This window comes from Rhinopithecus roxellana, chromosome 3 (genome assembly GCF_007565055.1).
Source record: "Rhinopithecus roxellana isolate Shanxi Qingling chromosome 3, ASM756505v1, whole genome shotgun sequence".
NCBI lineage: Eukaryota > Metazoa > Chordata > Mammalia > Primates > Cercopithecidae > Rhinopithecus > Rhinopithecus roxellana.
Genome location: NC_044551.1, coordinates 3506300 through 3528641, shown reverse-complemented (window position 1 = coordinate 3528641; position 22342 = coordinate 3506300). Strand labels below are relative to the sequence as shown.

Sequence of the window (22342 nt, the reverse complement as noted above, 5' to 3'; positions counted from 1 at the left end):
ATTAAAAAAGCTCAATGCATTGGCTTGTTGAGGATGAATAGATGTGATCACTGAGACAACCACTTGGTTTTTGACTCTTTCAGAGAGGTCTCAGGTTCTTTCCATGCAGATTCCTCAGATCTGAACACAGTTTAGTGCTTTACATGCTGTGCTCTTTGGAAAGATTTCAGCAAGAATATTGTACGTTAAAGCATCAAAGATGTTAATCTACAGCTCACCTCTGAAGGCAAATACAAGCTGGGAAAAAAGTTTTGATGAAATTCTTGAAGTTCATGGTGATCAGTGCAATTGACTTTCTCCCTCACCCCTGCCGATTGAAAATGGATTTTAAAATTATACTGTAGCTGATGAAACTCCTGATTTTGTAGTTAATTTATTAAGTCTGGGATGTAGAACTTCAAGAAGCAAGAGCTAAGTTCATATTTGTAAATTAATTCTTCATTTGGTGCTGGTCTATTTTGATTTTGGGGGGTAATCAGCATTATTCTTCAGAAGGGGACCTGTTTTCTTCAAGGGAAGAAACACTTATTCCCACACTACAGAATAATGTGTTAAACGTGCTAAATAGTTCTGTCAGGAAAACAAATCACTGCATTTATCTCCGCAGGCTATTTGTTCAGAGAGGCCTTTTGTTTAAATATAAATGTTTGTCTAGATTGGCTATAACATGTCTTTCAGCATTAGGCTTTTAAGAAACACAAGGTTTTGTATTCATTACTAAAGATATCAGAGCTTTTAATGTTGCTTAGATGAGGGTGAGTGTCAAATGCAAGCAAGACTGGGACCTTAGAAATCAATGGAGAAACACAGTTTTGAAAGAAAAATACCATTTCTCTAAGCCAACTTTAAAATTGCTTAAAAGACATTTTTTATTTAGTTGAAAAATCTAGTTTTTTTTTTGTAAACTGTATCAAATCTGTATATGTTGTAATAAAGCTTCTTATGCTAGTTTATTAGAAGTGTTCAAGAAATAAAAATCAACTTGTGTACTGATAAAATACTCTAGCTTGGGCCAGAGAAGATAATGTTCTTTAAGGTTGTCCAGGAAACCCTGGCTTGCTTGCGGAGCCTAATGAAAGGGAAAGTCGACTTTCAGAGCCAGTGAAGGAGCCACGTGAATGGCCTAGTTCCTGTGGCCAGGAGGTTGGTGACTGAAACATTTACAGAGGGCTCTTTGATGGACCCATGAATGCTCTTAGCTTCCTCAGGGGATCAGCAGAGTTATTGAATCTTAATTTTTTTTTAATGTACAAGTTTTGTATAAATAATAAAGAACTCCTTATTTTGTATTACATCTAATGCTTCAAGTGTTGGTCTTGGAAAGCTGATGATGTCTCTTATAGAAGATGGACTCTGAAGAACATTCCAGTAAACCACAGCAGCATGGAGAGCCTCTTAGTGATTGCGTCTGCAGTGTCATTGTGGAAGATTTACCTTTTCCGTTGTACGTAAAGCTTAAATTGTTTTTGTTGTGACTTTTTAGCCAGTGACTCTTTTTCTGAGCTTTTCATGGAAGTGGCAGTGAAAAATATGTTGAGTGTTCATTTTAGGACTGTAATTAATATCTTGCTAAATTAATGTTTTGTACAATTACTATATTGTATACATTTTGTTATAGAATACTTTTTTTCTAGTTTTAGTAAATAATGAAAAGGAAGTTAATACCAATAAGTGTAAGCAGTAACCTTTTTTTCTTTGGATTAATCCTAGCCCTGCCTGAGGTCTGGAAGCTTGTAAAGTCTGGTCATAGTAGTAACCTGTAATTCATGCGAGGAGTCACATGACCATTCTCAAACTCTAAAACATTGATAACAGTATTCTATTGCATTAAAATCAGCTTTCTTAGAGCGTTTGATTAGTTCAGATTTATGTCAACTAGGCATCTTTTGGATAGTGAGAGTGGGAGGGCTAGTTAAGGAGAAGAGGGGCAACCACAACCAAACAGCCATTGCAAGCATTTAAGCTGTGTGAGCTGAATTGGAGAGGGGAATTTGTACAGCTTAGTATAGCTGAGGATGGCCTCTTTAGAAATTATTGTGAGTCAGTAATTTACATCAGATGATTGACTACACATTTTTGTTGTAGTTAGAGGTAAAAAGGTATGTATGAGCCACTAAGAAAGAACCAAGGCCCAGATACTAGAGGATCAGTTTGAGTTTTTCTCTGAAATGACCTGTGGTCACCTGTATGCTCAGCCCTCTCCAGGGTGGAACAGGCTGGACAGAAGAGAGTGAAGGATCTTCAAGCCTGCTTTCTGCCTGGGTGATAAGCTGAGCAATGAGATGCATGTGGCAGAACAGGATGTTTGATTTCAGGAGACGATACAGGATTAAATCCAAGGGGCCCATCTCACACTGAAGGATCTGAGTTTAGATAAGAGGACAAAGAACAACAAAACACATCAATACCAATCTCCTGAGCATTATGTTCATTGTGGAGTTTTTTTTAATGACCGGTGTTTCTCGAAGTTTGCTCCTGTGCTAGGTAAGTCTTGAATTTATTAATTACTTTGCCCAGTTAGCAAAAATAATGGGTAACCTCTACACTGGAAGCCAAGAGAAGATGGCAGATGATTTAGTTTGCAATTATGTGTTTAAAGCTTAACGGATTGCATTTTTCATTTTGGTGTGCCTGGAACACAGCCCTCCTACCCCCCATCCCTGCTGTTGTTTTCCATCCTGCGCAAGTTTGACAGCTGCGGGGGGAGGTATGGGCACTCTTGCATCAGGATGTGAGTTTTCTAACAGCTGCTCCCTAAGGCCAAAAGAAGAGCCTCACACTAACGCTGGGGTTAGGAGGCTGAATGCAAAAGATGGCTTTAATACTGTGTTCTCAAATGAGTGTGCATCCACCCAGAGGACCTGCTTCAACAGACTGCTGGGCCCCGCCCCAGCGATTTCCTATGCTCTTGTTCTGGGGTGGGGCCAGAACTTTGGCAGTTAACAGGTGCTGCTGCTGCACTAATAGGTTGGAATTTCAATATGAGGTACCTGGTGGGGCTGTGAATGAATGGTTTTACAAAACTGTTTATTCAGTAGCACAATGTTGGAAAACAGCCGCTGAGAGACCAAGTGTTGGCTAATAAAAATTCAATTGGAATTAACCCAAGAGAGATGTAATAACTAACTAGAAAATGTTACTTGGAGTTGGTGCTCCTCATACGCCCCCTTCCTGTCCCAGAACAACACTGAAGGTCTTCTCCACCTTTTCAACCTGTGGAGTGACTGCCCCAGAGAGAAGCACTTGCCACCACCTATTCCCTTCACCCTTCTCCTTGTTCCCTGCACCTTGCGGCAAAGGGCCAGATAGGGGGGAAAATGGAGCCCCTTTTAGAGGTATGTATCACTGTCCACTCCCCATCCTCACCCCGCCTGTACTATGAAGTTTGACTACTTTGAACTGTAGCGTTCCAGGATTGTAGCACTGGAGCAGGATTAGTCCCAGGCAACAGCATTCCAGTTGGCTAATTCTGAAGCCAGTTGGCAGGGAGCGTAAAAGTAGGAGGGCCTTCTGCCAGCTGCTAAGCATACAGGGTGTGTGTATGTGTGTGTCTGTGTGTGTGTGTGTGTCTGTGTGTGATGGAAAGCATCAGGAAGTAATCCAAACTAGAAGGGCTCCGGTCATCCCCCCTGTGTTGATTATGGAAGTACTTTGCTTTCATGTCACTTTGAAATTTGAAGTGGGCTGGAGTGGAGGTGGGGGGCAGTTGAGGGGGCAATTCTGTCTCCACTCTAAAATCAGCTGGGATTGTACTCAGTAGAAGCCTTGCACACAGTAAAGCGAATATAGAGCCTTGTTAGCCTTGCATGATGTGTGATGTTCTCTTGTAGCCCTGAAGCTCACAAAGGAATTAACAGAGGAGCCTCTACCTTCCTGCCCATTTCACTATCTAGACTTGGGCTATAACCGCAAAGGGCTCTTACAATGAAATCAAGCTTTGGTGCACTTCCTCAGTCTTTTCTCATCGAGGACATAACCTGTGAGCTTTCGTTCTTAAAACTTCATCCTCTAATAACAAAAGGTACTCAGATCTGTATGGAGAGCTCGCCTACCTCAGGCCAAGGCTCTTTCAACACATCTGGATGCTCTTACCCAGTGGTCCCCAACCTTTTTTGGCACCAGGGATCAGTTTTGTGGAAGACAATTTTTCTACAGATGGGATGGGGTTGGGAGGGTGATTTTGGGATGAAACTGTTCCACCTCAGATCAGGCATTAGATTCTCATGAGTGTGCAACCTATATCCCTCACATGCGGTTCCCAATAGGGTTCTTGCTCCTATGAGAATGTAACTGCTGCTGCTGATCTGACAGGAGGCGGAGCTCAGGCTAATGCTCACTCTCCTGCTGCTCACCTCCTGCTGTGCGGCCTGGTTTCTAACAGGCCATGGACTAGTACCTTATTCAACTGTACAACAGTTAAATAACTGAGGTTTGCTGGTATAGCCAGGAGAATGGTAATTTTAAATGGAAAGTTCTTGGGGTAAAAGCCATTTTTAACTTGCTCAGGACAGCACTTACCTATGCCAGCAGAACTCAAACCTTGAACACCCCATCAGAAAAACTTTTGGAAACACACCTGCAATAATTTTTTGTTTTTTGAGACAGAGTCTCACTCTGTCACCCAGGCTGGAGTGCAGTGATGCAATCTCAGCTCACTGCAACCTCTGTCTCCCAGGTTCAAGTGATTCTCCTGCCTCAAGCCTCCCAAGTAGTTGGGATTACAGGCATGCACCACCACGCGTGGCTAATTTTTCTATTTTTAGTAGAGACGGAGTTTCACCATGTTGGCCAGGCTGTTAATATTTATTTCTTGAGGAATTACGTAATCAAACAAAAAATTAAATGATAAAAACATGTTTAAAAAAAAGCCAAAGATTTTTTAATTCTGTACTGCAGAGATAAATCCTGCCCACATTTTTCTCCAGACTGAGGTCTCTGGTGGGCAGGGACTATGTCTTTTCTTGTTACCTTCAACAAGTGCCTTACATTAAAAGGTCCTCTAAGTTTGTTGAATGGCCGAGGCAACAAATTAATATACTTAGCACTCATGCCAAACAGAAAACAGTCACAACAGAGGAAGGCAGTGTTGAGGGAGCTGGAAATCCAGAGACCTCCATTCCAGTCCTTGCTGTGAGACTTTATGCTATTCATTTCCTCTCTTGTCTTCAGTTTCCTTAATTGTGAAATGAGACAGTTGGATTCGCTGGCTTCTAAGAAGGTATCTAGCTCTACGTAGTCTATGAAATGCTATATTTATGGTGTCCTCATATAAACACAGAGTTTATCATCCAAAGATGGAAACATGATACATTTTTGTAGTGGATGATATGAATCTCATGTGTATTGATACTTCAGGGAAGAGCCCAGTACCTTCCACAGAGCACCACAGGGATTGTCAGCAGAGGTGACTCAGTCAATCTTTGTTTCCATCATCGCTCCTCAGCAGCTGCACAGCTAACTATCCATAACCCTTTGCAGCCCAGACCTGCTGTGGGCTGCCCGGCATTTATTTTGACTCTGCTCATCTGCCACTCTCTCTGGCTGGGAGAGTTGGCATCTCTTTATAAAGCTTAAGTCCTAGGGGAAAAGAAGATAATGGTGTTCCTTTTCCTGGATCTCATCCTTGCACCTTTTCATTGAAGTTAAAATCTCTTCTGCCCCTCCAGTTTCATTTGCTCCTTCTATTCACAACCTATCCATATATATTTTTTCACTTTTTTGCCACCGTAAACATACACTCAATTGAAACTGCTCTCTGACTTTAGGTGGGGCCTTGTGTTCTACTGGTCAGTTGAGTTGATAAGCTAGAGCCTAGCTCATTAGTAGAGCTTCTAGACTAATACAAGCAATATCATAGTAGTTACATAATCCAAATACAAAGAAAAAGGACATACAATAGAACTGAATAGCAGTTGAGGGGGTTGATATAATTAAGTTCAGAAGTTGGGACCCTGAAGTAGGTTTTAGCTATTGACTAAGGGGAGGAGAGCAGGCATTTCCTTAGAAGGTAAGCATGGATTGCTGAGTGACACAGTAATCTACCTGGCTGTGACAATTTATCTGTATAGAGGACCAAGGAGAGTCAGGCTGGTAAGACAGATGGAGTAAAGCCAAACTACTAAAAGATGCCTTTGATATGAGACTGAAGTCAAGGAGTGTGGACTCACTCTTGGAGATAAGGGCACTATTGAAACATTTAGCAAGAGGCTCAGGCAGGACAATCGCTTGAACCCGGGAGGCAGAGTTTGCGGTGAGCCGAGATCACGCCATTGCACTCCAGCCTGGGCAACAAGAGCAAAACTCCATCTCAAATCAACAACAACAACAAAACCATCAGGCTGGGCACAGTGGCTTATGGTGTAATCCCAGCATTTTGGGAGGCTGAGGCTGGTGGATCACTTGAGGCCAGGAGTTCAAGACCAGCCTGGCCAACATGGAGAAACCCCCGTCTCTACTAAAAATAAAAAAATTAGTCTGGCATGGTGGTGCATGCCTTTAATCCCAGCTACTTGGGAGGCTGAGGCACGAGAACCACTTGAACCAGGGAGGCGGAGGTTGCAGTGGAAGATCACGCCTCCAGCCTGGATGACAAAGCGAGACTCTGCATCAAAAAAACAAAACCCAAATCATTTGACTTATTCCCTATTCAAATGAAACCAGGCAGCAAGACTCACAGATATTTCTAAAATGTGTACAATAATAATGTTCCAAAAAGTCCTTCAGTGTTTCCCATTGTTGGCAGAACAAAGATCAAACTTTATAGACTTCAAGGTTTTCTACCAACCGCCTGTGCCTCTCCCCCTAGTCTTCTCCCTTACTGGTTATGTCCTGGAGGTAGACTAAACCCCAGACAAGCCAAGCAACTTACAGTTCTGCTCAAAGCCCCTAAATGTTTGCAACTTGTCATTATTCCTGTCTCTTGCTCATCTTCCTACTTCTACCATTCAAAACCCAGCACCTAGCATGTATTTGTAGTTGTGTATTTCCTTAATATTTGCATAGTGCTTTAGAATACATTATCTTGCTCTTCCCCAAACAACCCTGTGATGCAGCCATAGTAGGTGGCTTTGTATAATTTTATAGAAGATTACAATAGACTTAGACACATTAAAATGATTTGCCCAAGATAAAAGCTGTTCAAGTGAGAGAGCAAGAGAACCTCTGGTCTTCCTAAGTCTCATTCTTTCTCAGTATGTTGAATACATGGTACCAGGGACTTGGAAATCTCCTTAGAAATAACAACAACAAAAAAAACCTACTGGATGCTAGGAATGAAAAGTGAGTCACAGACTATAAATTGTAGTTTTAAATTAAAATGAATACCATTAATGTGGTGCTATCAATGTACAGAGGCTGGTGAACTTAAAACACAGCAACAACCAATTTCCTATCTACCTTTTGAGAACTGAGAACCAAGAATTAAACACTTTTGTACATCTCAAATGCGGCCAAGTCACAATGTAAGTTCAATGTACCTTATTCAAATGCTTCTGATCTCAAAGCCTATTTCCTTTCTTTTTTTGAGTCTCGCCCCGTCGCCCAGGCTGGAGTACAATGGTGCAATCTTGGCTCATTGTAACCTCTGCCTCCTGGGTTCAAACAATTCTCCTGCCTTAGCCTCCCGAGTAGCTGGGATTACAGTGCCCACCACCAGGCCCAGCTAACTTTTGTATTTTTAGTAGAGACGGGGGGGGGGGGGGGGGGGTTCACCATGTTGGCCAGGCTGGTCTCGAACTCCTGACCTCTTGGCCTCCCAAAGTGCTGGGATTACAGGTGTGAGCCACCATGCCTGGCCCAGCCTATTTCCTTTAACTTTGGATACATTTCTTAAAAGCTTGGTTATGACAAAAACAGTGAAGGCTACATGCTGGTTATTGCTGTATCTCCAATCCTTGGCACGTAGTAGGAGTTCAATAAATTCTTGTTTTGGGAACTGTTTTTAGGGTGCTGGGGAATTACTGATATCCAATTTGCTAAAGTGTTTTGTACACTGACTACACCTTGATTTAGCTGCTGCACACAGATTCCCTGCTGCTGGACCCAGTTACCATTTAAACCTCTCAATCCTAACAATAATACAGAAAAGAACCACAGTAAACCAAGTTGCAGTGAATCCAAAGCTTGGTTTATTTCCTCAGTGATCATTCTGTGGTAGGCAGCCAACAAAACAGTGATAGTTATATTGCAGCTCATCCTTGGGTTGAAAATCTGGGATAAAATCCTTGGGCTTGTTTGTAGTAGTGTTTTATGACTCAGTTTCCTGTTTCATCTGAGCTGGAGGACAGGAAGAAAGTTTAAGCACCAAATCGTGATCAAATTTCATCTTTACTGACCTCCTTTCTGTATCTGGTGGGATTTTATAAGACACATCGTTACAAAAGCCCCTTGTGATGGGACTACATATTGATAAGCCCCACTGTTAAGTTGAAAATAAGTTAAAATAATGGCCGGGTGCGGTGGCTCAAGCCTGTAATCCTAGCACTTTGGAAGGCCGAGACGGGCGGATAGCGAGGTCAGGAGATCGAGACCATCCTGGCTAACACGGTGAAACCCCGTCTCTACTAAAAACTACAAAAAACTAGCCGGGCGAGGTGGCGGCGCCTGTAGTCCCAGCTACCTGGGAGGCTGAGGCAGGAGAATGGCGTAAACCCGGGAGGCGGAGCTTGCAGTGAGCTGAGATCCGGCCACTGCACTCCAGCCTGGGTGACAGAGCGAGACTCCGTCTCAAAAAAAAAAAAAAAAAAAAGAAAAAGAAAATAAGTTAAAATAATAACGCATTTTCGACAGAAGCACCTCGACTTATGATGTGGTTATGTACTGATAAGCCCATTGCAAGTTGAAAATACCGTAAGCTGAACATTTTTTTTTTGAGACGGAGTCTTGCTGTGTCACCCAGGCTGGAGTGCAGTGGTACAGTCTCAGCTCACTGCAACTTCCACCTCCCGGGATCAAGCAATTCTCCTGCCTCAGCCTCCTGAGTAGCTGGGATTACAGGTGTGTGCCACCACACCCAGCTAACTTTTTTATTTTTAGTAGAGACAGGGTTTCATCATGTTGGACAGGCTGGTCTCCAACTCCTGAGTTCAGGCGATCCACCCACCTCAGTCTCCCAAAGTTCTGGGATTACAGGTGTGAGCCACTGCTCCTGGCTGAAAATGTACTTTTGACTTACAGTATTTTCTGTATATGATTGGTTTATTGGAACACAGCTCCATGGCAAGTTGGAGTGTACTGTATTTGTAGTGCTTTGCATAAAGTCAAACAACCATAAATCGAACCATTGTTAAGGAACCACGTGTATTTGGAATTTTGTGAAGCCAATATTGAAGTGTGGGACTAAGACCCATACACCAAAATTGCTAGTCTTCAAGCATGTTGGTTCTTTCCAGTCCATCAAACACTATATTCTAGATATTACACATAGCCATTAAAAAGTAAAGTCTAATGGGAAGAAAACAAACTTGAGTCCATCAGTAGGTCTGGAACCCCAACCTGTTCCCTCATCTGTAAAAGAGGGCTGGTACCACCCATCACCACTATCACCTCACTGGACTGCTGAGTGGGGAGAAGTCAGAAAAAGCAGGCACAGTGCCTGGTACAGACACGTCGGAGATCCCCTCACACAACACCTCAGAGCCTGGGTGACAGGAAAACCGTGGTTTGGCATCTTCTAATAACTTCAGAGATATTAAAGATTTGTTCTAGTACTAACCTCACAGAACTCTATACAAAGAATGAAGAGGCCAAATAAAGTAGCTTCACTTATGATATTTGTGCAAGGCTATTCAAAGGATACAGATGTGGAAAGTTCACAGAAAATGTGTCTTAATAGGCAGACAATGTACATGATAGTATGAACCCTGTAGTAACCAAGTTCAAATAATGACAAGAAAATCTGGAAGAGCCTATAAAAGCAACCCCATTTGAAACTGCTAGTTACAACTACACCTTACTTGCAGGTTATATTCCAAAGTCAAGCCTAAAGCAAAAACTGCAGTTAAAACTGCCCTAGAAAATCCCTCTAGGAATGAGGACCACATATTTCTCTGTCAACAAATTCAACACAAGTCAGATTTTCCCTCCAGCATCCCACCAGATTAAGTAGTTGGTTTTTATTTACAGATCACATTGTTTGGATGTCATGTATTTTTGAACACTAGGAAAGAAATATGCTCAGTGCCTTTCAATATGAATCCACTGGCTGAGTGAACTGCAAGTTCACACTTCCCATTTCATGGGTGTTCTAGGGCATAAATTCTGAGTGCAACAAGTGGAGCTGAGATTATTTAAATGAGATTTAAATAAATGAGATGATTTATTTATGGTTAAGTGCATACAGATCAATTACAAAATAAGTGTGTATCATTCGCCAGCACTGTGCTTCCATTTTAGAAACACCCAAGTGAATATGGCTTCTCTAGCAATCTTTTAAAACTTCTGGACGTGATCCACAGTAAGAAATTCATTGTAAACTGTAACCCACTACACACATATGTATAATACATATGACAAAATACATACAAAGTATTTATTACATGTCATATACTTGATATATTCCACTGTTATATTTTGTTAAAAAAAAAAAAAATTGGGCTGGGCAGTGGCTCATGCCTGTAATCCCAGCACTTTGGGAGGCCCAGGCTGGTGGATCATCTGAGGTCAGGAGTTCGACACCAACCTGGCCAACATGGCAAAACCCTGTCTCTACTAAAAATACAAAAAGTAGCCGGACGTAGTGCCTCACGCCTGTAATCACAGCCACTTGGGAGGCTGAGGCACAAGAATCACTTGAACCTGCGAGAGGGAGGTTGCAGTAAGCCAAGATCGTGCCACTGCACTCAAAGCCCGGGTGACAGAGCAAGACTCTGTCTCAAAAGAATAAAACAAAATAAAAATGTCGGCTGCAACTCTGTGTTTTCTTGATCCCAGTGATCCCTAACTGGGTTACAGGAAGAACACTGAATTTCAAGCTCTTAGCTACTCAGAGTAGGGCAATATCTCAGGGTTAAGGAAAACAAATCAAGCCAGCATATTTGTCCATAATATTTTAATACTTTTCCACTTTAAATACTGGTTTTAATTTTGTGATTGTAACATGGAAGATCCAACTTTATTATGTTTAAAAAACATCATCAGGATCATAAAGCTATTATAGAAGTTACTCTACACACTCCCAAGGTACTTTAAAATGATTATGTTTTCAGTCTGTAGATGAACCATGACAAAATCCAAATACATCGTCTGTACAACTCGGACTAAATACTGGTGAAAAGTGTTTAACTGGACAAATAACTGATCAGCTTAAAGATAACCAGCACAATTTCACAAGAGAACCAGCTCAGCCCAACTAAAAATTTCTTAATAGCAGTTGACACTGACGTTGTATTAGGTGTATAAATTAGTTGATGAAACTGAACAAAGAGAAAATCCATTCCTCCTTTTCCTTATTTTGCCTTCTTACACCTCCCTTGCAGATAAAACCCTCCTTTGGTTTAGTTACCCCTGTGGCAATACCAAACCAAGTACTGCAGTGATCATCCTCTACCTCAAAACGAGGAGTCCTGAATTCCAGCTGAAACACTGTGCTCTCTTGTCCTGTGCAGCGGCAGTCAGGGATAACACCCCACATCACCAATATATTTCAAGTTTCTAACATAGCACAAAAGATAAACTGAGTAGAAAAGAGAGTAAAGGGTAGTTTTTTCTTTTGGTTTGGGGGAAGACAAATATCTGTAGATGAGAAAACATGAATATTCAGGATGTAGGAATCAGCTTAATGAAAATAATTCTAGAGGATCTAAATGTTGTCCAGAAGGCCAGTACCTCTCCAAATTCTGACCTCTTTTGGACTCTTTCCATATTCACCAATTTATTTCTCAATCTGATTGGGTGGGATTAACTCTAGTGAAGTACAAGTGCAGTTATCTAAAGGTAAAATGTTATCTTTTCTTTTAATACAAATATTTTAGTGTAATCATTTTATTTACAGAATCAATTGCAAAAGTATATCATCACATTTAGTCCAAATGCAACTAGTGATAGATTTAGATATTGCTTTGTAAACTTTCCATACTTCTGTAAAATAAAGCTATCCAATTTAGTAATGAAAGAGTTAACTGTCTGTGTTCATGACAGTTACCAGAAATGGCAAACAGAGAAACATTTGTAGTGAGCATACAGAATTTTTTTGAAGATTCTTATCAGTGGCTATGGTGAATAAACCTGCCCTCCCCAACCCTCCCATTCTCCCATCCCAGCCCCATAACCCACAGCTGATTGTAAAATAAAATACACATTTGAGGTATAAACTTTTCTTTTTTAAACATCACAATATAAAATGTTAACTGGTGATGTAGTAAACCAACATGATAATTTGTCTTATTTGCCTTACTAGCATTACCACCATATAGGCACTTTTCCACGTAGTCAAATTATGAACAGCATTTTTCTATAAGGCATATTCCATGCACATCATTTACAGATAGGTAAATTAAAAAATAGAAAAGATTATGGAGCGTGAAATCTGCGTGCATGTAATGTAAGCATATGTTTTATATGTATTTTTCTCTCTGTACAGAATAATAAATATCACTATATCTGATGCAAGTAATTCACTTCCAGGATTGTGCATATTAAGCGATCAGACTAATCCCATCATTAAATTATTATCTTGCACTTATCATTAAGACTCCATTACCATGTATGTGATATATACAGGAAATGTTCCATGTGACATAACTTTCTGCTTTACAAAATGGGTCCAATTTCTGTGTTTTTACAGAGCTGAACAAGTCAGCAAAGCATCTACAAAATGCCTCTGATTTGTATAAATACACTGGTGTGTAAACACAATGAAGATTTTGAAGTGGGCAGTCATTTCAACTTCAGTGAGTACTATTCCTTGCCTCATCTCCATGCTTCAATGTTGTTCACAGGACTTAAACTGAAAAAGGTATTTTACATTTTAAGTTCATATAGCAACAAAGAAACTCATTTCAGTTTGAATCATGTGGAATCTTTACTGCTCTGCTGAAGTTTCTGATCAAGAGGCAGAGAGGCACTGCTCACATTTTCCATGTATACTTTGCAACCTATCTTTTAAACTGACCCAAACTGGAAGAACAAACATATATACCCGTTACTGAATACCAGAAATATTGAATTAAATGTCAAACTCAGTCTGATTTGCTTTAAACAAGTTATACCATATACTATCTTAGAAATTTAAAGAAAACATGAACTTATCTTGACCATTTTCCAGAAAGTAGTCTATACCAACAAGATTTGTACGGATATTTCTGTTTGGAGACAGGCAGAACCAATTTAGGGCTTACCAAATTGTGTTTGTAATAAACTGAAAAAAATATCTAGCACACAGTACACAACTAAAAAATATAATAGAAATATAAAGATATCTGGGGGAAGAAATAAAGCTTTTCACTTTCTCCATCAGAACCAAGGTTCTTCATGGGAGTAAGACTATAGAAAAGGCAAAATCACAGGTTATTGACAGCCCTCAGTTATTAAGAGACACACGACAACATGAATCATTATAGAAATCAGCAGCAACGAATTCTATGATTATACAAAGCAAAAAAGTCAAAAAATTCTGGACACAGATTTGACTGTAGGCCTGAAAAAAGAACCTCATCCAGATATTTGCTGCACAGAAAGCACATGCCCCATGTGCGTTCAACTTTTGTGCTTTTCTTTTGTGCACAAAACCTGATACAACAGAGGATCTTAGGCCGGACCATAGTAAATTAAAAATTCTGGAAAAGTATCCAAAAATTAAAGCATCAATTCCTAGTTGTGATTCAAAGTTGATTTTTTTTTCTCTTCTAGGAGCAAGCAAATAAAAATATAGCCATATACATGTAATTTTACATGTATTTATAGTTATATGCTGAGCAAGGAGATCTAGCAGGAGATAGCTAGTGTTAGATGTTCAGCTTTGCTATTGCAGTATTTTGTCATTTTTGTACACAAGGCCAAGGTCTTGGGCCACAGACAAGGCTATAGATCCTACGTTCCAGCTTAGAGCATTCAGCTTTTTTTTTTTCTTTTTTTCTCCAACATGGAATGTCACACAGCCTTGCTTCAGTCACTGAAGGAAAAAAAAAAGACAAGTAAAAAACTCAGCAGTATGTTTGTTACTAACAGCTGCAAGACTACTAGAACAGAGTTCGCCCACTCTCCATATTCATGGAATGCACAGAATCTCTATTAAAATTTATCATTATGAATGCAAAATTATTAACCTTACAAATTTGAACTTATCCTATCAGCAAGGAATCGAAGGTATATGGAATTTTTCAAAAGTTAGGGGAATAGTCCTCTCTATGGTCTGGGCCTCCAAGATGACAAAGAAAAGAAGGAACAATGGTTGTGCCAAAAAGGGCCGCTGCCACGTGCAGCCTGTTTGCTGCACCAACTGTGCCCTATGCGTGCCCAAGGACAAGGCCATTAAGAAATTTGTCATTTGATACACAGTGAAGGCCACAGCAGTCAGGGACATTTCCGAAGCAAGCGTCTTTGATGCCTATGTGCTTACCAAGCTGTATGTGAAGCTACATCACTGTGTGAGTTGTGCAATTCACAACAAAGTAGTCAGGAATCGATCTCGTGAAGGAGAAGAATCAAACACCTCCGCCCCAATTTAGATCGCGGGTGCTGCCCCTTGACCCCCACCAAAGCCCATGTAAGGAGCTGCGTCCTTAAAGACTGAAGATGGACTATTCTCTGGAGAAAAATAAAATGGAAAGTGTACTTAATACTGCACGCTGAGTGTATTTGTGCCACATAGGGTGAGAATTTTTTGTGTGTGTCAGACCAAGTGTGAAGTGACACAGTGTATTTTCATGAGGGAGAAAGCTTATTCATGTAAATCAAATCTTAATTGTTTGTAGTCACATCCTTGGCCTCACAATTTGCATAGGTGTGTGAAATAAAGGGGGTTTAGGCATCTGGAAAAAAAAAAAAAAAGGGCAATAGAGGCAAGCAGAGGGGATCAGTGAAAGGTCTCCTGATTTTTACCCCACAACATGGCATTTCTTTTCTCTTAGCCTGCAATAAAAATTATGACATACAATACTATTTATCAAGAATTTTAAAAATGTATTCAAGCTATGAGAGAGATGCTTGCCTTATTTAATCAACAAACATGCTCCGACCTCTTTGTCAAATGAGTTTAAAAGTTTTTACTGGCTGGGCTAGTGGCCCACACCTGTAATCCCAGCACTTTGGGAGGTTGAGGCAGGCAGATTGCTTGAGCTCAGGAGTTTGAGACCAGCCTGGGAAACATGGTGAAACCCCAACTCTACTAAAAGTACAAAAAATTAGCCGGGCATGGTGGTGTGTGCCTGTAGTCCCAGCTACTCAGGAGGCTGAGGTAGGAGGAACACCTGAGCTTGGGAAGTTGAGGCTGCAGTGAGCTGAGATTGCTCCAGTGCACTCCAGCCTGGGCGACAGGAGTGAGACGCTGTCTTAAAAAAAAAAAAAATCTATCTATCTATCTATCTATCTATCTATCTATCTATCTATCTATCTATCTATCTATCTATCTAGTTTTTACTGTTAAACAACTTTGGATCTTATTAACTCTTTACAGAACTTTCTCTAAAGGTGATATACACACTATTTAATGTTACTATTTTTTCCATCACTAAAATTAAGAATGTTCGCTTTCCTAGGGTTTCAATGCTGGGTTTGACTTCATACATTTATCTTCCATAATTATTGTAAAAAAAAAAATCATGTTACAGTAACAAAGATTTTTTCACATTAAGGTTTGAATTTGGATCTTTGTTACAAAGAAGCTCAATCTGGACTCAAAAAGCCAGATTTGAGTTTGGGTCAATGAATCTTTTCAGTTGTATCTTTGCACACATATACACGTATCCACAAACAACAGACCTCTCTTCCCCAGAGATGTTTTTAAGATTCCAAGCTCCTCCCTCCTAGGTCCATAAATGAAAAATCTGTGCACATATACATGCACACACACAGACAGTCAGTAAAACATTGCTCTAAATCCAACAGCCTAGATGCAAATGCTGCTAATATCCTACCATGTTATCTTTCAAATGTTTCAAAAAGTTATTCTTCTCAAATATAATTGAGAGCACGTTTTACACAGAACTGCATTCTGATTTCTTTTGCTTTAATACAAAGTTGTATTTTCTGTCTTGCTTAGTTGAATATCTGAGCCCCTTTGGTAAGGAAGTCATATAAAGCATCAAGAGGCAGGCTGCTTCAGTGAGGTCATGGTGAAGAAGAGAGAAGACAGATAGAGTGAAACAAAATCTGGTCTTGGATCGAGTGAAACAGCACCACTTTAAAAACCTAGTGGCCATGGCAAAGAGACATATCGCTAAGCAGGGTGATAAGCCTGTTGCTGTCACGTGCCATCAGTTTTCTGGTTTATTTGATAAATATGGCACAGACACAGAAACAATAAGAAGTAATGCATCCAGATCTAGCTATAACAATTCTAAAGTACAAGATACTATAAAAATTGTGAGCACACTTAATGCAGTGCACATGTGCCTGAAGAGACACTCTAAAGAGTCAGGCTATATTACAAAACACCAATCATTCAGGTAAGAAAGACTGGAATCTGTTTAGTATTTTCAAATACCCTTTTTCCTGGGAAAAAGCTAAATAAGACATCAATGTAATATACCTTATGTTAGTATGGGATATTAGTATTGGACAATAAATTTAGCCTTTGCATTTTTTTTAAAAGAAAGACATACTATAAACATCATTAGAAATCAGATTTAACATTATTTCATTATATAATTGACTATTATTTTTAGCTAAAGAAAAGGACTCAAGAATATACATTTCTCAGCCAATTACTTAACATTCAGTATAGGTGAGAATGAGAGGATATTCACGTGTTACTGCTTACCATTTGTGTATCACAATTGGCAATACCTACTAATATTTTAAATGTTATTACAAAATAGAATTTATAGAAATAGTATTATACAAAAGATTCTCAATGGACCAAAGCAGGCTTAAACTCGGTCATAAGAAGAGGAATACAATTAAAACTACCCTGACAGATTATTTTTCACCTAATGAGTTGGGGAAGTTATGAAGTTTTGTTTTACACATTGTATGAAAAATTATGGGACACAGGCACTGCAATTCATTATTGCTGTTGAGATGGTCAATTACTATAACCTCTATGAAAAGTAGTATCTAAATTATAAATGCACAAACCCCTAGCAGGGCCAGTAGTACCACATCTATTAATTTTTCCCACATATAAACTTGCAAGTACAAAATGACATATGGATACAATTATAACACTGTTCTAGCAAAAACTGGAAACTGTAATATTCACCAATGCAGAACTGATTAAATAAATTATGTATATCTATACAATGGACTACTGTATAACCATCAAAATGAGGAAGCTCCTTATAAATATGTGAGACCTTCAAGATAAAATGCAAATGTAAGATGTTGAATAGTGTTTACAGTATGCTGCTGCTTCTCTAACAACAAAAAAAGTGTATGTGTGTAGAATTTACACTAGTATTTGTTCATTCAAGCATTAAAAACTTTCTGGAAGAAACTAGTAATAGCATATAGTAATAGTTAATAGTATATGGCGTATGCAAGACGGGGTAAATTTTACTGTGTAACTTTTTCATACTTCTTTTTTGTTTGTTTTTTGAGATGGAGTCTCGCTCTGCCGCCCAGGCTGGAGTGCAGTGGCCGAATTTCACCTCACTGCAAGCTCCGCTTCCCGGGTTTATGCCATTCTCCTCCCTCAGCCTCCCGAGTAGCTGGGACTACAGCTGCCCGCCACTTCGCCCGGCTAGTTTTTTGTATTTTTTAGTAGAGACGGGGTTTCACTGGGTTAGCCAGGATGGTCTCGATCTCCTGACCTCGTGATCCGCCCGTCTCAGAACTTTTTCATACTTCTGACTTTTTTTTTTTAAGAGACATTACCTGTCCAGGCTGGAGTACAGTCGTATAACCACAGCTCACTGCAGCCTAAAACTCCCGGAGAAAGCGATATTCCTGCTTCAGCCTCCCAAGTAACTAGGACTATACATGTATGCCACCACGCCTAATTTTTTTTTTGTCAAGATGTAACCTTGCTGTGTTACCCAGGCTAGACTTGAACTCCTGGCCTCAAGCCATTCTCCCACCTTGGTCTCCCAAAAAGTGATGGGATTACAGGTGTGACCCACTGTGCCTGGTCACTTTTGACTTTTAATCATGTTAATGTATCACTTACTTTAAAAAGTTAAAGATTCTGGGCCGGGCGCAGTGGCTCACGCCTGTAAACCCAGCAATTTGGGAGGCCCAGGAGAGCAGGTCACCTGAGGTCAGAGTTCGAGACCAGCCTGGCCAACACGGCGAAACCCTGTCTCTACTAAAAATACAAAAATAGGCTGGGCATGGTGGTGGACGCCTGTAATCCCAGCTACTCAGGAGGCTGAGGCAGGAGAATCACTTGAACCTGGGAGGCAGAGGTTGCAGTGAGCCGAGATTATGCCACTGCACCCCAGCCTGGGCAGCAAGAGAGAAACTTTGTCTCAACAACAACAAAAAAGGTTAAAGATTCTACCTCTTTGCATAGAGGCGTTCAGTGCTGTACTGGTTGACAGTAAGAATACGGAACCAACTCAGACATTAACGTGGGACTAGTTAATAAATTCTGCAACATGCATGTAACAGACGTTAAAAGAATGAGATGTTTTACACATCTGATGTCTTAAAAAAAAAGATAGTCAAGATACATTGTTAAGTGAAAAAAAAGCAGGCTATAAAACAAGAATTTTGTTGTAATAGTCAGTATAAACATTTTAACTCTCAAAAATATGTCAGTACATACAAAGAAAAATCTGGAAGATTATACAACAAAAATAACAGTTTCTAGGAAGGGAAAGAATACATACAGAAGTTTGCCCTTCTGCAATTCTACAGTTCTATAATATCAAAATTTCTTTACATAAGCATTAGAAGAAAAAGGAAACAATAAAAAAATTAAGTTTTAAAGGCTATAAACTACAATTCCCAAGGCCAGGCATGGTGGCTCATGTCTGTAATCCCAGCACTTTGGGAGACTGAGGCAGGATGATTGTTTGAGGCCAGAAGTTCAAGACCAACTTGGGTAACATAGCAAGACCCCTATCTCGACAAAAAATAAAAACTTAGCTGAGCGTGGTGGCACATGCCTGTGGGGACTCCCAGCTACTGGGAAGGCTGAGATGAGAGGATCGCTTGATGCCAGAGGTCGAGGTTGCAGTGAGCTGTGATGATGTCACTGCACTCCAGCTTAGGCAACAGAGCAAGACCCTGTTTAAAACAACAACAACGACAACAACAAAAACCAACGAAATAATACTCTATAGAGGAACATCAAAAAACACAGCAAATACTTTCAACAACTAAATTTTAGTATCGACAGAGTCATATTAGTCAAAGTTAAAAAAAAAAAAGATAAAACATATCTTCTAGTACCTGTTAATACTAGAACAAAATAGGCTTTCCTGCAGTTTTTTCTTGGACGTAAGAAGTAAAACGTTTTAGAAATTTAGGATACTCTCGCTTTGCCACTGCCCTTAACACTGAGGCTGGTGCCCATCCTCCAGGGTTCACTGTAAGATAAAGGAAAATTAAAATGTATTAAGATACAATTCTCCAAACATATGTGAAGCACTTCATTTGTTCCCTTGCTTTTAAAATATTCCTCACATTGGACCAATTCGCATCTTCTTTTTTTCTTTTTTCTTTTCGAGACAGAGTCTCGCTCTGTTGCCAGGGTGGAGTGCAGTGGCATGATCTTGGCTCACTGCAACCTCCGCTTCCCGGGTTCAAGTGATTCTCCTGCCTCAGCCTCCTGAGTAGCTGGGATTACAGGTGCACGCCACCATGCCCAGCTAATTTTTGTATTTTTAGAAGAGACAGGGTTTCACCATGTTGGCCAGGATGGTCTCGAACTCTTGACCTCATGATCCGACCGTCTCAGCCTCCCAAGGTGCTGGGATTACAGGCATAAGTCACTGTACCCGGCCGGACTAATTAGCATTTTTTAAGTCCCAACCTTTCATTCCTTAACACTATCCATCAGACATAATCAGACAGCAAATAAGAAAGCATTTATAACCTTTCTACAATGTTCTTGGTTCCCGAAGTTACCTGTAAAAATTACTATAGCACCACTTAAGGTTATTTAAGGCAGATTTATTCATAAATCTGTACTGTAATTAAATAGTAACTTACTCAGGTACAACTGTTTCTTTTTTCTTTTTTTTTTTTTTTTTGAGACGGAGTCTCACTCTGTCGCCCAGGCTGGAGTGCAGTGGCTTTAAACATACTAGCAGTTATGGCCCTGTATAAAGAAGGCTTGACTTTTGATGAGAGAGGTTGCAATGATTACTGCAGGTGCAAAGTAGGTAAAGTAAGGACCCAAAGCAAGCAATGAAAAGGCCTATCCAAAGCGAAAGAAATAGGTAACTAGCAACTAACAAGGACTAGGGAAGCGCTGACTCAGAAAACAAAAAGCCTGACAATGAATGCCAAAGAGAAATACATATGTAACTAGCAACAAATAAGGAGTAGGGGAGCACTGATTCAGAAAGTTAAAAAGGCTAACAATGAGTAAAAGAACTCTAATTTCCTTCCCCCACTGTTGCTTATATTCCTAATTATAAACACATTCTATTAGGCAAATATCTAAGAAAAAGTGCTTAAAAATGAAGGCTAGGCCGGGCGCAGTGGCTCACGCCTGGAATCCCAGCACTCTGGGAGGCCGAGGTGGGTGGATCACGAGGTCAGAAGTTCAAGACCAGCCTTCAAGACCTGGCCAAGATGGTGAAACCCCGTCTCTACTAAAAATACAAAAAATTAGCTGGGCATGGTGGTGGGCACCTGTAATCCCAGCTACTCGGGGGAGGCTGAGGCAGAGAAATGCTCGAACCTGGGAGGCGGAAGTTGCAGTGAGCTGAGATTGCACCATTGCACTCCAGCCTGGGCAACAGAGTGAGACTCCATCTCAGAAAAAAAAAAAAAAAGAAGTGTATATGACAGTGACCTAGGGATAAAGTTTTAAAATTTACCTATCCACCTCTAGCTTCAGAAATACTCATATAGTAGTAGCTCCAGGGTGAAATTCAGACATCTGTATTTTCAAAGATTCTCTAGTAATTCTGATATACCTTTCTCCAAATTAAAATTTAGTAATCTAATGGATAAGAACTAAAAAGGCATTTGTCCAAATTGTCATACAGGTCATGATCAAGAACAGCCACATTATCAAAGAGCAAAAACAATAAAATACATACCATTAGCTACATATGTAATCTTGCATAGAATGTTGTCCCTGCTAATTTCCTGGTTTCCCTCTGGTGGGCTTACCAAGGTTTGACAAATCATAGCAACATTTATTTTGGCACGGACACATCGGTTGTTTAGCTGCCAAAACAAAAAACAAAGCATCAGTAGATACCCAGTATTTTGTAAACTCTGCTGGTCTAGTATCATATTAGGTTAACCAAAATCATAACTCTTAAAAACTATCTCCAGTGAAATCTTACAAGCACCAAGCTGATATAACACCAGGATTCCTCCCCACCCACTTTTTTCGGGGACAGGGTCTTGCTCTGTTGCCCACTCTGGAGTGCAGTGGCGCCATCATAGTTCACTGCAGCCTCAAACTCCTGGGCTCAAGCAATCCTCCTGCCTCAACCTCCAGAGTAGCTGGGACCACAGGTGCACATCACCAGGCCTGGCTAATTAAAAAAAAAGAAAAACGAAATTTTTCTTTAATAGAGATGGGGTCTGACCACGTTGCCCAGGCTTCCCTCCTCTTAAGTGCTAAATGGAGCTAAACTGTGGTAAACCACAGAGGTTTGGCTGGTAGTTGATAATGGCTTAAGAGATAACTGTGGGAAGTAGTCTATTGCCCAGTGTACGTACTGCCCTTTTGGCTGTTTCACCAAACCTTAGAAGGAAAGGTAAATGGCCCTGGTGCAATGTTCACAGCCATGACTGTTGCCCTCAGACAACACATGGGCTATACTATTGCTAGCACTCAATCTAACACAAAATCTAAGAAGCATTATCAAATCAAGTATTGTGTGTGGGATGTGTTTATCGTCTTTATCCTGCATTGTGTATTTAGCTTTATATTGTTTAATTATACACATTTATATATATTGTACTTACAGGAGCACTGTCATGATCCACAGAAAAATTACAAACTATCCAAGTTTCAGGGTCATTTTCAGTCAAGGCTGATATCTTTCGAATGGCAGAAAGATATAATACGTCTCGCTGAGAAGCAGGCCACACCCTCTGTGGAGAAGTAAAA

The 22342-nt window shown here is 40.2% G+C and overlaps 1 protein-coding gene and 1 long non-coding RNA gene across 4 annotated transcripts in view; one reads left to right on the top strand and one right to left on the bottom strand.

Annotated features, from left to right (window-relative positions):
• Positions 1-1668, top strand: part of HMGCR (3-hydroxy-3-methylglutaryl-CoA reductase) — a 27324-nt gene extending 25656 nt beyond the window's left edge. Inside the window, exon 20 of one of the 2 annotated variants that reach the window (XM_030927318.1) lies at positions 1-1668. This exon is cut by the window's left edge and continues 120 nt beyond it. The gene's annotated coding sequence lies outside the window, so the exon portion shown is untranslated. The other variant, XM_010352835.2, reaches the window with a different exon arrangement.
• Positions 1669-8103: 6435 nt separating this feature from the next.
• Positions 8104-22342, bottom strand: LOC115896395. 2 transcript variants are annotated; one of them, XR_004056251.1, is made up of 4 exons: positions 22198-22342; positions 21315-21444; positions 19492-19628; positions 8104-8274 (listed from the first exon to the last, which is right to left on the bottom strand). It is a non-coding gene; the product is annotated as an uncharacterized LOC115896395 (long non-coding RNA). The 2 variants fall into 2 exon arrangements; XR_004056250.1 differs by lacking the exon at positions 8104-8274 and adding an exon at positions 11031-14107.